This window comes from Erpetoichthys calabaricus, chromosome 9, assembly GCF_900747795.2.
Source record: "Erpetoichthys calabaricus chromosome 9, fErpCal1.3, whole genome shotgun sequence".
In the NCBI taxonomy this organism is placed as follows: Eukaryota; Metazoa; Chordata; class Cladistia; order Polypteriformes; family Polypteridae; genus Erpetoichthys; species Erpetoichthys calabaricus.
Window position 1 is genome coordinate 102,091,782 of NC_041402.2, and position 16,668 is coordinate 102,108,449.

Sequence of the window (16,668 nt, forward strand, 5' to 3'; positions counted from 1 at the left end):
TCTTCAAAAAACAGCAACAATAAAGTCATTCAAAAATTAAAAGTAGTATGCAAGTGAGACAAACATGCATATTTGTTTACAGAACATTTGTCTACAGAAAAAAATCCAATGCAACTCATACCTTATCTGAATGAAGTTAAAAATATATGCAAATATTTACAATGACTTTATGCAGTATTTGTAAACCATCTGAATGGATTAAAAAATCAGCAAACCACAATAAATCCATTTTAGACTCAAATGTTCAATGTTTTAAATTTAATGTGTTTTTCAACTAAAAACTATGTGAACAGTATGATAATATATACTATTGTAATTTTTTTTACTGAAAATATCAATGACATTAAGAACTAGTTATGAAAAGTGACATAAATATGAGTTATATTATCAAAACTACTATTCCTTTAAAATAGTGCAACATCATTTAATTTTATTATAAATATTCTTTTAAAAAATGTATACTAAACATTCAGAGTGACAGCAAATTAAAAATGTTATAAGAAATTTTCCAAATGTCTAAAAAGTTTTAATGATTTGACTGCTTGTTATGAGGCAATGGTTTTTACTTCAATATTTTCCAAGGTAACATTGTTTTGTAAAAGTTATCAAACACTGAGATTAGTTCTCCCATCTCCATAATCAGCATCGTCGGAGTCATCCATCCCAGCACTCATCGGGTACAGACCAGGAAAAACACGTGGACAGGGTGCCAGTCCATCATTGGGTGAATACTGACACACACATACACATGCACACACACACACACACACACACACACACACACACACGCCCACACACAAGTGCCAATTTAGCAATGGCAACCCAGCTAACCTGCATATCTTTGGACTGTGGGAGGAAACCAGAGCAACTGCAGGAAACCCATGCAGACTCTAGAGAGCAAACTCCGGTTTCCTTATCGCTAATCAGCAGTGCATTCACCGCTCTATTGTGCCTCTCTAAATTACAATAAATATTATAATTAACAACAAACTTTCCATTTCCAATTTTTTTAGGATTAAAATAATGCAGAATAAAAAGGTACTAAATTATGATTTTTACAGAAACCGTTGACCTTTAACATGTAGTTTACTAATTTTCTGTGTTTTCATGTTATAATAAATGTAAACAAAATTGTAACATACTAAAAGTAAGGATATCATTCAGTTGAAATGTATTTGTCCCAAACACCACCACAGAAAAACGGAGAAAAAACAGCAGAGAAAAGCAGAGTTAGGCATAAGTGCATCAGTCTGCTGCCCTTATTTTTTTTCTATCCATGGATGCATTACTGAAAGAAGTCAATTCAATTGATTGTTCCTGAGGTTGCAGTCTCTGCCCCCTCACCTCAAACTAGGGAACGAGGCGCTATCCATCACAGGGTATACTCATGCACATACCAACACACTCACTCACATGGCACAAATTTACAGTCAGCAAATAACCTAACATGCTTAGTTTTAAGTTTTGAAAGGAAAACTGGAGTATCTGGAGAATAATACCCAAGCAGAGATGTGGAGAAAATGCCACTCAAGGTGCTGGTAAAGGTTCAAACTCAGGACTCTCCAGCCTTTTGTTGTATTGTCTAAAACTTTTCTCTCTATTATAAAATAAAATCCCGGGAGAGAATGACTAGGGAGACAAGACATGATCTTCACGTGAAGATCATGGAAGACACTTAAAAGACCTGCGAGACGAAAGAGATTGGCCACAGAGCGTCTCACGGGGACCTTAAACATGAGACTTTGTAACAAGAGATTGACCCAGGACCGTCTCACAGGGATGTAGAACATGAGATTCTTGCAAGACATGCCCTACTTACAACCAATATCAAATAAGACCACGGGCAGCAAAACACTCAGTCGTGTCAAGGCTTTGAGCACACACAGATCCAGGGCTCTCAGCGCATATAAAGCATATAAGGACAATATGTTATAGATGAAATGTTGATGACTAAGCGAAGAAGAAAGAAAGAAAAAAATGCAAAAAAGAAAAAGAATAATCTAGGTGCAAATTCAGAAAATAAGGAAAGTAATAATCAGTCTGGAACAAGTGGAACTGAAAAAAAAGCACGTCCAATCGGGCTCAGAATTAAAAGACAAAGTATAACTTCATAAAGACGTTCAAAAACGTTGGAGCTATACACATGCAGAGCAGGTTAGAGATTATGAAAGCAGTGGAATTCGAAAGGCTCAAAAAAAAACGATGGCGTGATACACATGCAGAGAAAGGTAAAGAATATGACAGCAGGAAAATTCTAAGTATTGTAGCGTCCCTTCTAGGTTGAAGCCTTTTTTTTTGGAGTGACCGTTAGGTTCGATTGAGGGAGGGCAGAGTACAGCATGGAAGACTGAAAGTGGGGTATTGATTGATGCGGTAAGGTGGGGGGCCCGGGACAGGAGGAGGGGGTTGGAGAGGGTGCTAGAAGGTTGTGTTTGGGGTTACAAAGTCGGTGTTCTTTTTCTTGATTGTTCAAGTAAAACTTTTATAAGACTTTAGTATGTCTGTCTGTTTTTTTTTTTGTACTTCTTCTCTTTTTGAGCTGGACGCAGAGGTCGCTACAGTATCAAAAAAAGATATAAAGATTGCATTAGCACAAACAAAAGGAAATTATTACTCGAAAAAAGGGAAAATAATTATCACAGACCAGGTGTAATTGAAAAAATAGCAGGACAAAGTGAGGTCAGAAATAGAAGACAAAGAGTAGAAAACAAAGTAAAACGTCATAAAGAGGTTAAAAAACAAGGGGGCCAAACACATGCAGAGCAGGTTAGAGGTAATGAAAACAGTGGAATTCAAAAGACTCAAAAAAAACGTAGGTGCGAAACACATGCAGAGCAAGATACAGAATATGAAAGCAGAAAAAAACGAAAGTGTCAAAACAAAGAAAGTAAACGTCACATTAGCGCAAACAAAGAGAAATTATTACTCTGAGAAATAACAAAAAGGCGAATAGAGATTGAATATATGGACACAGGTGATATGTCTGAAGTATGTAAATAGTGTAAGGCTTTGAAATTTACGTCAGAGAATTTCAAAAACGGGGTTTACCTCATTTATGCATTTATAACATGCGCTAGGTGCGAGAGAGTCGCAGCGAAAATGACGTCAGACTTGACGAAGCTTGAGGGAAAATATTTGTACATGCCTGTGTATTCCAAGTGGTGAAATTCAATGAATGGCTGGTTACGCTTGTGCCAGAATAAAGAACGAATGGGTGAATATGATGCAACCGGTCATCAAAACAAAAGGTAGGCATTCAAAACATTTGAAATTCCTCTGCCCATCATATAGGTCCCCTGTTATGAATCAATCTGTGCCCCTTCTGATTTTGCGCAGCACACTAAGGTGTGATCGTCATCGGCCTCCGTGTGTTCATGCATCTTTGTACACCACTTCTCTTTTGATTTAATGCACACTCTATGTTGGGACTGTCCGTGAGTAAACATGTACGAGCAATCACTTCCCGCTGTTTTGTCACGCACAGTAATGTGATGAAGTCTGCGTTTTAAGGTTGAATGTGTATTACAGTTGTTTTACCTCGGTGCTCTGTGATTGACGCTAGAGAGTAAACTTTGTTAAAATGATGTCAAAAATTACACTTTTCTTAGTTGTTACTCGTTTTGGCACGTGCACCATATGTTTTGTTACCGATAAATTCTTCAGCGGGATGTCATCAACAAAGAAATATGGAAAATAAAATTTAGTAAAAAATAATAATAATAGTAATAATTATAATTAATACTTCATTACTTGGCAACCAGGAACTCTGTACAAAGACATTTCAAAGACAACTCATTAAAATAAATGTACCACTTTCACGCCATACCTGGGGCCTCATGTATAAATGGTGTGTACACACAGAAATGTTGCGTACGAACGTTTCCACGCTCAAATCGCGATGTATAAAACCTAAACTTGGCGTAAAGCCACACACATTTCCATGGTACCTCATACCCTGGCGTACACAATTTCTCCGCTCGGTTTTGCAGACTGGTGGCACCCAGCATCAAAGCAGTGCCACTGTTCCTGTGTGGTCACCCTTTCTTTCTTAGATCCACATTCCTGACGCGGCTTTATAAATACACTGAAACTAACTGCATATTGTTTATTAATGTAATGCATCTGATTGTAATTAACCTGCAGCAATATAATGGTCCAGGGAATAGCCATAGTATTCCAAATACCATAACTGCTTTAGCGTTGTAACTCTCACTGCATCTTCTTCTTCTTTCAGCTGCTCCCGTTAAGGGTTGCCACAGCAGATCATCTTTTTCCATATTACTCTCACTGCATCACTCGGAGTACTTATATCACACTATCTGAGTGTGGAATCATAGCAGCAGCTGATTGGAATTATCGGTATACAGCATGAAGCAGATGCTGCCTCAGTCACGGCAAAACTCTTCAGAGACTTTCCTGTACGGACTTCGCGGTTTAGAAAAAGTTTCATCCCAAGAACTATAAACGCACTCAATCAGTCCATCAAGTGCTCCTTGTAGAACTGTTTGTACTTATAAGTACAATTACCTCACTGTAAACTTGCACTACAGTTATAATATTGCACAACCTGCGCCACTTTATAAAGCGAGTATTTACATATGATGACGATATCATTTTTAAGATGAAATGCAGCAAAATATGTTGATTATATTATACAGATGAAACTTTAACATCATTTAAATAATCTGTATTGTTAACATGTGAGGACATGGTGCCGCAGCACTAGCTAGTTCAGGAATTGTTCCTGCATTGCGTTGTATTCTTGCTGGTGCTGACGCGACACTGGAAGGATAGACGGATAGAATAATTAAACATGTACTACGAAGATATTTCAATGTTCCTTAACAGTTTTGAAGAATCGGCGTTCTAAGCTAACAAATGGCTTCACGTCTATTACAGAGCTGATTGTGTGGCAATTGGGTATTTGGAGAAAGAAAAGTAAGGACAGGAATTGGAGGTTAGTACGTTTGAAAGAGACAGTACTTCTGTAATAAATTATTTCATTGAAGGTTGCGCATGGCGCAGCAAGCCTCTTGCGTGAGACATGAACAAGCACTGCGCCACCATGTTCCCATGTTTAATAACATGCTTTCATTCCTATCATCATGAAAAAGATATCACGTATACATCTCAGTATTTTAATTATTCAGAGAGCTATAATATCACGAATGTAATGGATTCTGTGTCCTGATGGAGAAAGAGAAAGCCTGTTTAAGAAGCAGGTAGTGACTCACACACATAGAGCACATAGAAGATCAAATACAGAACAAAGATTTAACGTGCTACTTTAATTACAATGGGATTTGAGAAACTAGTAAATTAAACAATTTTAAGATGAAGTTTATGATGTTCTACTTTAATAGCAAAATAAACCACGTGATTAAAGTGGAAATTTTGAGATTAAAGTTGACATTTCGTGCTTTTTTTCCCACTGTGTGCCTATTTTTTTTGTCTGTACCCTAATAAGCTTTCATATGACACTCAGACGGTGGGCTACGACTCGCCTTTTCACGGCGACTTTGATATGTGATTTCTTTTTTATTTCGGGCACTGTGCGACTTTGTGAACTTGAGCTTTCGAGTTTCTCCGACACTCTGTCACTCGATCAACTTCCTTTTGTTGATTATACCACTGTTTAAACCAACAAATAGTACGTTTTTCCTTTGCCTCCACTTGGTATTCGCTGAAATTCTTATATTTTCCCCCGTGCTTTTCCCATTGTCTTTTCACAGAAGGCTATTTATATTGATTTGCATATTCAAAGAGGCATAATTCTAGGAGGAGTTGGGGCAGGACAGAAGGCGCATGCACGTGCGTTACTTTTCATGGAAGTTTGCGTACATACAGATTCCTGCATCTGGATTTTTCTGTGCGTACGCACATTCCCGCTTTTGTGCTTACGCCATGTTATAGTGTGAGTTCTACGCACGGCGTTATACATGAGGCCCCTGGTGCGTTGTTCTTAAACATTTACTCAGGTAGTTTTTTTCTGGGGAGCAGGCAAACAACAGGAAAGGCTTTTCTGGGAACTCAAATTTAACCTCTGTTATATGAGTGAGTAAAACCTTGTGAATGAAATAGTTTAAGTTCTATGAAAAAAAAAAATCCATTGCCTGTGATAACCACCCATTTAAACTGGGGAAGGATCTCATATTTCAAAAGGGAAACAAATGTTATTGCTAGTACTGTGCACTTTTTTTGATTTTATTCACTTCAAGATGTGCCTGGGTCAGATGTGTGCAAAACGTCTATTTATTTCAGATTCTGTTCAGTTATAGCTTTTTTGTTGTTTTTTTATACATTTTTGTGTCAGATGTGACTAAATGTAAAAGGGAAACAATGAAAAAACATTACATGTTTTTAAATACAATCATTTTTGTTGATTTAAAATTTGTCATTAACTGCTCCTTCTTGACTGCTGAAAATGTCTGGCACAACTAACTTTTTTGGTTTGAAAATCTGGTCCAACTGAAATTGTAATTGAAAAGCCCTGGTATATAAGAATGCTTTGTGCTGAGTTTCTTTCAACAGTTTAGGTATTTGGGAACTATAGTTACAAGAATATTTAAATATCTTTTTAAACTCTTTTTGCAGCTTGATGAAAAGCATTGAAGAAGATGTTAATAAATAGTAAACTATTTGGATCTATTCTTCTGGAAGCATTAATGACATTAAAATGAATACCCTTCCTAAATTATTAAACTCACATTGTGGCATGGTCGATTAATATAGTCATTGTCCCTGACAATCTTCTCACCAGAATGATAAAAATTTCAAAACACTCATCTAGTTTAAAAGTAAACTCCCTGTTTTATGTACAACATACTTAATTTTTTTACATCTACCTTAATAAAAGGACACATGTCTGTGTGTCTGTCTGGATGCTATGTCTCTGCCAATTCAACAGATGGCACATCACAAACATTTGTAGTAAAATAATGCATCACATTTGTCACTCCCTCCCACAGTCCAAAGACATGCAGGTTAGGTGCTTTGGCGATCCTAAATTGTCCCTGGTGTGTGCTTGGTGTGTGGGTGTGTGTGTGTGTCCTGCGGTGGGCTGGTGCCCTTCCCAGGGTTTGTTTCCTGCCTTGCACCCTGTGTTGGATGGGATTGGCTCAAACAGACCCCCGTGACCATGTAGTTAGGATATAGCGGTTTGCATAATGGATGGATGGATTTGTCATTCCAATTGAGGCAACATAAAACATTAACACTACTTTTATGAATCCTGTACCAAATGGCATATAATAGAGACATATGCATTACATTTGTCATTCCAAACAGATGGTGCCTTACAAACATTTTTAGTAATGCATTGTATTGGTAGAAATGCTTGTGATACACCATCTGTAGGAATGACAGATGTAAAGTGTTTTATTACTACATGCATTACAAAACACATTTCAATCGATGGTGCATTGTAAACATTACACTGATATCAATGTTGAATAGTTAGATTTCAGCCCATCTTAGATGGGTAGCACAGCTAGTATTGTGTACAAAGTAATGAAGGCTGATAATGTCATACTGTAGGTTTGTGAACATTGTGAGTTGTGCTAGTTTTTGTGCTATTGTGTATAAAGGTTGTCTTTTCTGAATGAGAACAAGAATATCCATTGCTACATATGATGTTGTTCTATTTTAGTTGATATACTTTCCACATACTGGTAAAAGATGCCATAAAGCATGCACTATAACCTATGTTCACTAAACCTGAACTTGAAAAGCTTTATCATTAAACTCAAAATTAATCAGATTAAGGCGCAGTAAGTAAAATTAAGGTCACATAAGATGTGTGCTTAAAGTATTGCACAAGAAATGTCCTTTATTAAAAGGTTATTTTTAACAAAATGTGTCAGAATTGTATCAAAGAAAAGAAAAAGAAAATGTCAATTGATGTGATATGACAGTATGATATTTTCCCATCTACATTTGGGAGACTCAGTGTGTGCTTCTACAAAATGCAGGCTTGAATAATATTTTTTCCCTTCATGTCCAACTCTGGTATTTTTGTATTGTTCTTTCTTTCATTTTTTAGAGTGGGTCTTTACAATGTTAATGCCCATACATAAGGCATTTAAAATTATTTTATACCTCTCTCCTGAACTTTGCATTTCAGCAATAATATTTCATAGATTTATTTTATAAGCCCTATATTTTTTTTATATTTTGTAAGCCCTAATGGACGATGGTTATCTTTATACTCTGCAACCAACAAAATAAAAACAATCCAAATGTCAAAATATGGTGCAATCCTCAGAAAAAAGCTAGACCTTCACTGCTACATAAGTCTCTTCCAAAAGAGCAGGCCTTGCAGCAGCCCCAAGACTCAAGTTGCAGGCTTATGGCATACATAGGCTCAAAATGGGGCAAAGATTTACATTTTTTGAAATAATCACATAATGGGGAAAGAGGGAAAATTGTAAAATCACAGGCCCGCGAAAAAAGGTAAAGATCATTTAATATTGAAGGATTTATTCAGGATTCCAGAAAGATAACAAAGAAAGCAAAGGCAGGAATAGCCAAAAAAGGGAAGCAAAGATAAACCTATAAAGGAAAATCTTAAAATGAACAAACCAATCTTTTTCCAAAGCCAGCAAACAAACTTAAAAAAATCCTATTGTAGGTACTGCAAAATGTATCTATTACTCATTTCCTCTTATGTTTCAAGACCTTAACAAAGGCTTCTTTTGGTCTTCGTAACACTTATAAAACATCAGTAGATAGGTATTTAATTTCTGTGCAGAGATGAATAAACTTTATTGATGCCTTGTAAGTGTTGTGAAGGCCAAAAGAAGTGTATGTTAAAATGTGTTACCTAATAGTAAACGAGTGATAGATTCATTTTTGCAGTTACTAAACTAAAGTGTTACCAAAAGAGGAAATCCAATCAGAAATGTCAAAAATCAAAGACCAAATCCCAGTAGTAAAAAATGCTAAGATGCTAAAAAAAAAGTGCTAAGATTCAGACTGGATTCACATTACATTTTTAATGAGGCAACCACTGGACAGGCATTTCAACACCGCACAGAAGACTGGTCATTCAGAGTTTTCCTAGGGTGTCAGCTACTCATTTGCTTTACTTGTCATCTCCAAAGTAGTAGAGATGAGTAGTTTCCTAGATTTTATCTGGCAGACTCTCTTGCAATGGGATAATACAAAATAATTTTTTGCTAAAAGTTTATGTAGTGGAAAAATGTATCTATTGCTCATTTACTCTTATGTTACAAGTCCTTAATGTACACTTCTTTTAGTCTTCATAACACTTATAAAGCATCAGTAAAGTGTTTCTTCATCTCTGCAAAGTGAGTCTGAACAGTCTGAGGTGGCTTAACTGAGACTCATTTCTTTGGATATTACATATTTAGTATAAAACCAGTGAGTCCTTCATAATAACACATAATTTTAAAATCATATGGATATGTCAGACTGCACAGAGATGAATAAGCCATCTATTTATGTTTTATAAGTGTTATGAATATATCCAACACCCCAGAGATCTTATTATCTTTAGATGCAGAAAAAGCATTTGATATGGTAGAATGGGGCTTCTATTCACCACATTGCACAAATTTGGGTTCGGCCCAAACATATGTGCATGAATTAAACTACATTATACTAGTCCAGAAGGCTCAGTTCCTATAAACAACATTATTTCAGATAATTTCAAACTAGAACGTGGTACTCGACAGGGATGCCCCTTATCACCTTTGCTCTCTGCAATCGCCATTGTACCGTTGGCTGTATACTTTCAAAATGCATCAGAGATAAAGGGCAATTTCAGGACTTGAACAGAAAATATCACTATATGCAGATAATATGGTACTCTGTATATCGGACCCACAATGCTAAAAGCATTAACAGATTTTCAGAAGATATCTGGACTTAATATCAATTTAAATAAAAGCGTGCTTTTTCCAATGAATTCTCTAGCATGTAATATTGGACTGGAAACCTTCCCATTTATCTTTGCAGATCAGTTTAAATATCTAAGGGTAAATATTACAAGTAAATATAAAGCTCCTTTTCAACAAAATTTTGCAGTCTGCATGGAAAAAATTAAACAAGACATGAATAAATGGTCTACCCTCCATCTTACATTAGCAGGGAGAATTAACATTGTTAAGATGTCCATCCTTCCCAAGCTGCTCTTCCTATTTCTAAACATCCCCATATACATTAATAAACTATTTTTTTAACAAATTAAACTCAATCATAACTTAATTTATCTTGGAGTTCAAAACATCCACGCATCCAAAGGGCAACTCTACAACGAAAAAAGCAGAAGGGGGTATGGCACTACCCATCTTTCAATTGTATTACTAGGTGGCAAATATGCAAGCTATAAAGCCCTGGACATCGACACAAATTAATGAATATCAACAAGCCTGGTCTGCAATAGAAATAAAATCTTGCGGTACTTCTGTGCCCCGGTTAATACAAACTATCATCATCTCACTTAAGAGTATCTGTTCAAAACTGTTTTTAAAATATGGCAGGATCTAATCAATAACATTTTAGAATAAGCTTCCATTTTGGGGAAAAGGATACCCTTCTTTTCTTGCTCCTTTTATAGAGTAGCTTCGATTACTGGGTCCTCTCTCTTTCTTTTGGGTGGGGGTTAAATTTTGCATTGATCTGTTGTTTTGACTATATGGAATGTTATCTGTTTCTAATTAAAATCAATAAAAAAAGTGTTATGAAGACCAAAAGAAGCCTCTGGTAAGATATTGTTATTTAAGAGTACATTAATAATAGATATATTTTTGCAGTACCTAAACTAAAATGTTACCTTTTTTTTTTTTTTTTTTTTTGTTTTCATCCAAAATAAAATTTACCTTTCTCTGTTGCCAGTGAGATTTTTCACATGTTCTATGTATTGTGATCTTACATGCATGTGATTAGCTCCATTATTTTTATGCCATGCAATTATATGCATTTAAAAACAAAAACTGCCATTGTTATTAGAATGGACAGACTGTCTCTAGCCATTATACTGAAGACATGGCAGATAAAGTTTATATCAGTACAGTAATACACTTTGCCATAAAAAGCGTGCTTCTGCATATGTTTTAATATTTAAAAAAACAGTTTTTAAATGTCTTGATGTATAGTAGCTTTTAATGTTTTCCAGGATTTGTTACATGTATAAAATATTGTAAGCATGCACACTGTTATAGCCGTATAAAGTTTGCAGGGTTGTTTTAGTTCCAGAGTTTCTTATTCTTTTTTACGTCGCATTGGTTATGTAAAATCAGTGTAACATTACTGACATCAGGTGGAAAGCTTAGGTAGTAGCTATGAATTCTTAAGATGGTTCATTTTCAGTTTGCATTTTTATCATATCATACTATGAAATATAATATAATATTTTTAATCCCATTGTTCTAAAAATTACAAGTCCATACACATTATTAATAGAGTAAACTGTAAAATGATAATAAAGACAAGATACTAAATTCCGGACCAATTTTATTTAGTATTTTACTAATCCTTTTCTCTCTGTAAACCAAACATTTGTGTTTTTCTAGATAAAAGTTTAAAAAATAAACATTTACTTATTCTGAGCATTAGCTGCATGCAGTTTTGCATGGGATTAGCTATTCATCCTTTTTCATTTCTTTCAGTCTAAGAATATTTAAGGGTTTAATGGTATTAGAAGGGATATTTGAGTTTTTGCCCAGTTTTCTGAAATCTTACTTAAGTGTTTAAAAGAAATTTATATTAAATCAGTTATTAGTAAATCAATCCCTTGTGTAATATAAAAAAGACAGTTATTAACCGAAGTGCAGTACACCAAAGAAAAACATTGTCAGGAGCTGGTAAACCCTGAACATGTAGTGTGGCCACATTGTCAAGCTTTTATGAGATATTCCTGACATGTTATGCACTTCCCTAAGGTAGGTGCCTGTTGCCAAAAGCCAACCACTGTTAAAACCTGGATATGAGCAATTTTTAATATCAGGGGCATTTCAGCACATAGTTTGAAGAGTATAGCTCTTGGAGGCCTCATTTGGATGATAATCCAGCCATCATAATGGGCAAAAAATCCTGCCAGTCCCTAAAAGCTTGTTCTCTTTGTATATGACCATTTGCATAGTCTTCAAGCAGTGCCAAAGAAGCCGTATTGTGTCAAACCATTAGGCTACGAATGGGCAATAGAGCATGATATTTATACCTGTCAATACTCAGGAAGTTAATCACACCTGTGTTTTTATTTCATGCAATTACTAACAACTAGTGGTTAAATTTGTTATCCTGAGAAGTGACAACTGGTAGCGTATATAAACTGAAGAAAACACCAAATGAATTCCTCAGTGCAAACATGCAGCACTGGCCCACAAAAAGTCCACTAAAACTGTACTGTTATATTCACCACTTTTTATGTGTAACATTTGTCAAGTCAAAGTAAACTATAATAATGGCTCTGTGAATTGAATTATTAGGTGTGTTAAGTCATCATTTAGCTGGTTGGGCTGCAGTTCCCTACTTTATCAAGGGTATCATTATTTCTCACTTTCTCTGAAACGTTGCATACATATGGGTCAGAGTTGCTGTGAATCTACTCAAGTTCTGCCGTCAGGCTTTTTTTCGTAAATCCCATCTTTTGCTTAAAAAGTGGTATGCACACATTTTGGGCCTATTTTTGTGCTTATGGAATTGTTTCCCTTTATTGATGTGCGCTTGTATGTTTTATGTTCATGATATTAGTGATTATATTGCCATTATTTCACACATTAGGGCACCTTTTCCTGACAAAGTATGTTGATTTGGAAAAAATGTTAGAAAGAAATGATACATTCCTTTCTGTTACCTTAAAATGTTTCTACAGAATGTGCCTTTCTTACTATTTTTATTGAAGTGCCTCAATATCTCTTCACTACAAGTGTAGGGAGGTTGGCCACATTCTCCTAAATCGTCTCAAAATCAAGGAGCCAATAAAGCGGTGTACTTTTGTCTGTCAAACTCTAACCCTCTTCCTGTTCCCTTTACAGGTCTGGTTGTAGTGAAAATCTGCAAAGTCCTTGCTCTTATTGACTCTGTAAGCAACATTACCATTGTTGCTTGGGTTTTTGTTCCCCCACAATATTATGATCGTAAAAAGACCAGCCTCATCTGCAGCAATGGAGAAACGTATGTCTACTCTACAACTGTCTGTGTGCTTAACTTCCTGGGCAGCCTCAAAAGCATGTGGGTGGGCAAGCTATGCAGTCCTCCATTTGCCATCATACTCTGTTAATACTAGTCAAATAAATAAATGTAACTCGCCATGCACTGAATTTTACATAGGCAAGCAGACCTCCAGGGGCATGGCTGTGTGAGGCAAAAGGTCACACTTGGACAGCGCTGCGCCTTTGATGTTGGCCGACATAATGGGCATGACACCACTAACAACCAGCTCCATACTTACACTGTCACTTGTACCCCCACTCCCCCACAAGCCTTTCAAGGCCATTTCAGGAAGCCCCCTCTTTATTTTAATAGGAACAGTGGAACGATGATTCATTGAAGCATGCCTGTAATGAGGTGGCATCAGTCGATGGCCATGATATGAAGCATGAGGCATTTACCATCAAGTGGGCTGTCACCCACCTAAGTACTACTTGTTAGGCCGCAAATTTACACTCATCACAGGTCACAAACCGCTCCATTGGATTGCCACATATAAAAAAAGCAATCCCAGAGTGACATGTTTCTCAATGGAGGAAGTCCTGCCCCTTTTCAGTAATTCATCTGTGAAGGAAATAATGTAACTGGAAGTCCGCGTTTTTTCCAGGGACCATGACTATTGGAGCCAGACTGCTCACAGAAGCATTGCTAATAATATTGCTAATCATCAGTTAATGGTTGGTGTTCATTCCTTTTGTTTCTTCTTTCAAATTATCGTTGTAGCTATTAAACGAGGAATTTTCTACACATAAGAATTAATTTTTTTGAATATTTATGTGAAAGTTTCCCTGAAACCCAGATTCCATCTGTGCCAAAGAGCTTTTGTTGAAGAGCTTGTTTTATTTAGATGATATTGTAGATAAGGCATTACCAGAGGTGGGTAGTAACGAGTTACATTTACTCCATTACATTTACTTGAGTAACTTTTTTAAAAAATTGTACTTCTAAGAGTAGTTTTACTGCACCATAATTTTTACTTTTACTTCAGTACATCGGTGAAGAAGAAACGCAACTCTTACTCTGCTACATTGGGCAACACTCGACTCATTACTTTTTTCCATTTATGCTGTATTTTTCCCAGAGAGAAGTCGCCAGTGGATCTACTGCATGACTGTTTCACCAATCAGACGTAGCAACAATAATCACATGAACCCATTTCAACAATCAGACGCAGCCATGAAGTCACATGACCACACACAAACTTCTTGCATCTGCATCCTGTGAGAGACTTTCAGTCATGCGGGGCTCCTGTTCACTGCTAAATGGTCACAGCTTCACTGCAAGAACCTTGAGCGCCAACTCCTGCTGAAGCTTAACATCACTTCACTGAGTGAAGGACAAGCAGGTTTTAACCAAACATGCACACACACAGACAGTCATGGTAAAGTGAGACTTCTTGTACGTGCACAAGCTGCCTTATTCTAATGTTATTTTCTATCAGCTGTGCTATTTGGAGGGCAAGTGTGAGATGATGCCAGTCCCCTACAGACTCTTTTCTTTGATTCCCCCTTCTTTTTTTGTGCCGACCCGTATATATACACTCCCATCTCCGTGGATCTTAATCACACACCGCAGAAAGCCAATGAAGCAATTGAGAATGATTGCACCCACATGTGCAGGTGTGACTTGCTCCAGCTACCTCATTAACTCCCCGCGGTTGTGCAATCGCACCTACGGAGAGTGACACAGCTGTATGGATTTGAAACTGGCCTCTTTTTTTTTTTTTTTGAAGCTGCGGACCTGCTACACCACAAAGTGAATATACAGTATTATACTGTCAGTGTACAGTATATCTTGTCACTGTAAGTAGTTTGCACTGTTCAAACATACATGTTACCTACTGTAGGTATTGGCTTCAAAAGCTTTGTTGTGAAAAACTGAGATTTGGAACTTTGTGTTATTTCTGCATCTTTATTTTATAAAGATGTTGTTTATTTGTACTCGTTTTTTATTTTATTATTTGGAAATAGCAGAATTTGCACATTATTTTAAATGTTTGTCTGTCTTATTACAACATTTCTAAAAAAATAAATCATTTATTATGTTCAAAGAGTAGTCTTTTCACCAAATACTTTATTATTCTTACTTGAGTAATTTTTTGGATGACTACTTTTTACTTCTACATAAGTAATGTTATTTTGAAGTAACGCTACTCTTACTTGAGTACAATTTTTGGCTACTCTACCCACCTCTGGGCATCACTAGTGGATTTTGTAGCTTAAGATTTGTGCTTAATATCTCATGCTATGTAACTTAACACCCTGTTAGCCTTAATAATTGCTTCTGTATACTGTAAGTATTTTCATATTGCAAAACTACTACATCTCTTCAATTCATTCTCTTTAGGTGTATTTTCAAATTTAATATCCTTACTTGTATATTTAAATCTAACATTTTTTTCTTATGTTAAATATTTTACATTTGTTTGCATAAAAAATGTATATCTGCTAAAGTCTGAATTTTATCCATGTCTAACCATAATTATTCTGATGACTCAAGGGTATCTGGTATTCCAACTAGTTTAGTCTTATCAACAGACTTATTCAGCTTATTAGTTACAATTTTAATATCAATTATAAAAAAAAATTAAATTTATTTTCAATTTTTGTGGTCACAGCCTGGATCTTTGAGGGATGCCTCTTTTAGCTTTGCATAATTTGGAAACAGTTCATCCCATCATAATCCTTTCCTTTTTTGTGTTTGACATGATTTCTCACTCATCTATGCTGTGCACCTTGTACTCACACTGAGTTTGATCACTTGCCTCTCATGTGATACCTTATAAAAAGCTTTTCGGAAAATAATGTTCAAGTTTAGTAAATACAAATGATATTTTATGTTTCCCCTAATCAAATGCTTTTATTGCTTATTCATAAAATTCTAACATATCAGTAAACTCATTTTGACTCTTCATTAATACTCTGATACTTGACATTCATTTTCTAAGATGAAGCCTACCCCTTGTATTATATCATTTTTGGAAACAATTGTTTGATACTTGACTATATGAAAGGTGTATTTTGCAGTGTTTCTTCAGTTAGCTCTGCTGACTAATTATTTAAAGATTTAAAGATATACTGTATACTTTCAGTGAAACTTAAAACTACATTTTTAAATCTTGATGAAAACTACAGATTAGCTTTAAAAAACAATAGTCAGTTGGACAAAATGCATTTACATAGATGACTAGTATAAAGAGAGATTTTTAAAGCAAATGAGAAACAAATACAAGCAAGGTAAGATCACCTTCAGGTCAATGAGGATGTCCCATCTCCTCCTGAAATCATATAGTTTGTATATTCATGTTCACCCATTCTTTTCATTATCAATTGAAAAGGGCACAACAGTTAATTTAGACAAATCAAGATACAGTTCTCTTAATTACTGTTAAGAAATAGTGATTGTAAATTTATCTTATTGTAATATGAGCATTCTGTATGCAAAATATTAACATATACTGTGCTGCTGTACTAGATTTCATTATTTAAAAATACT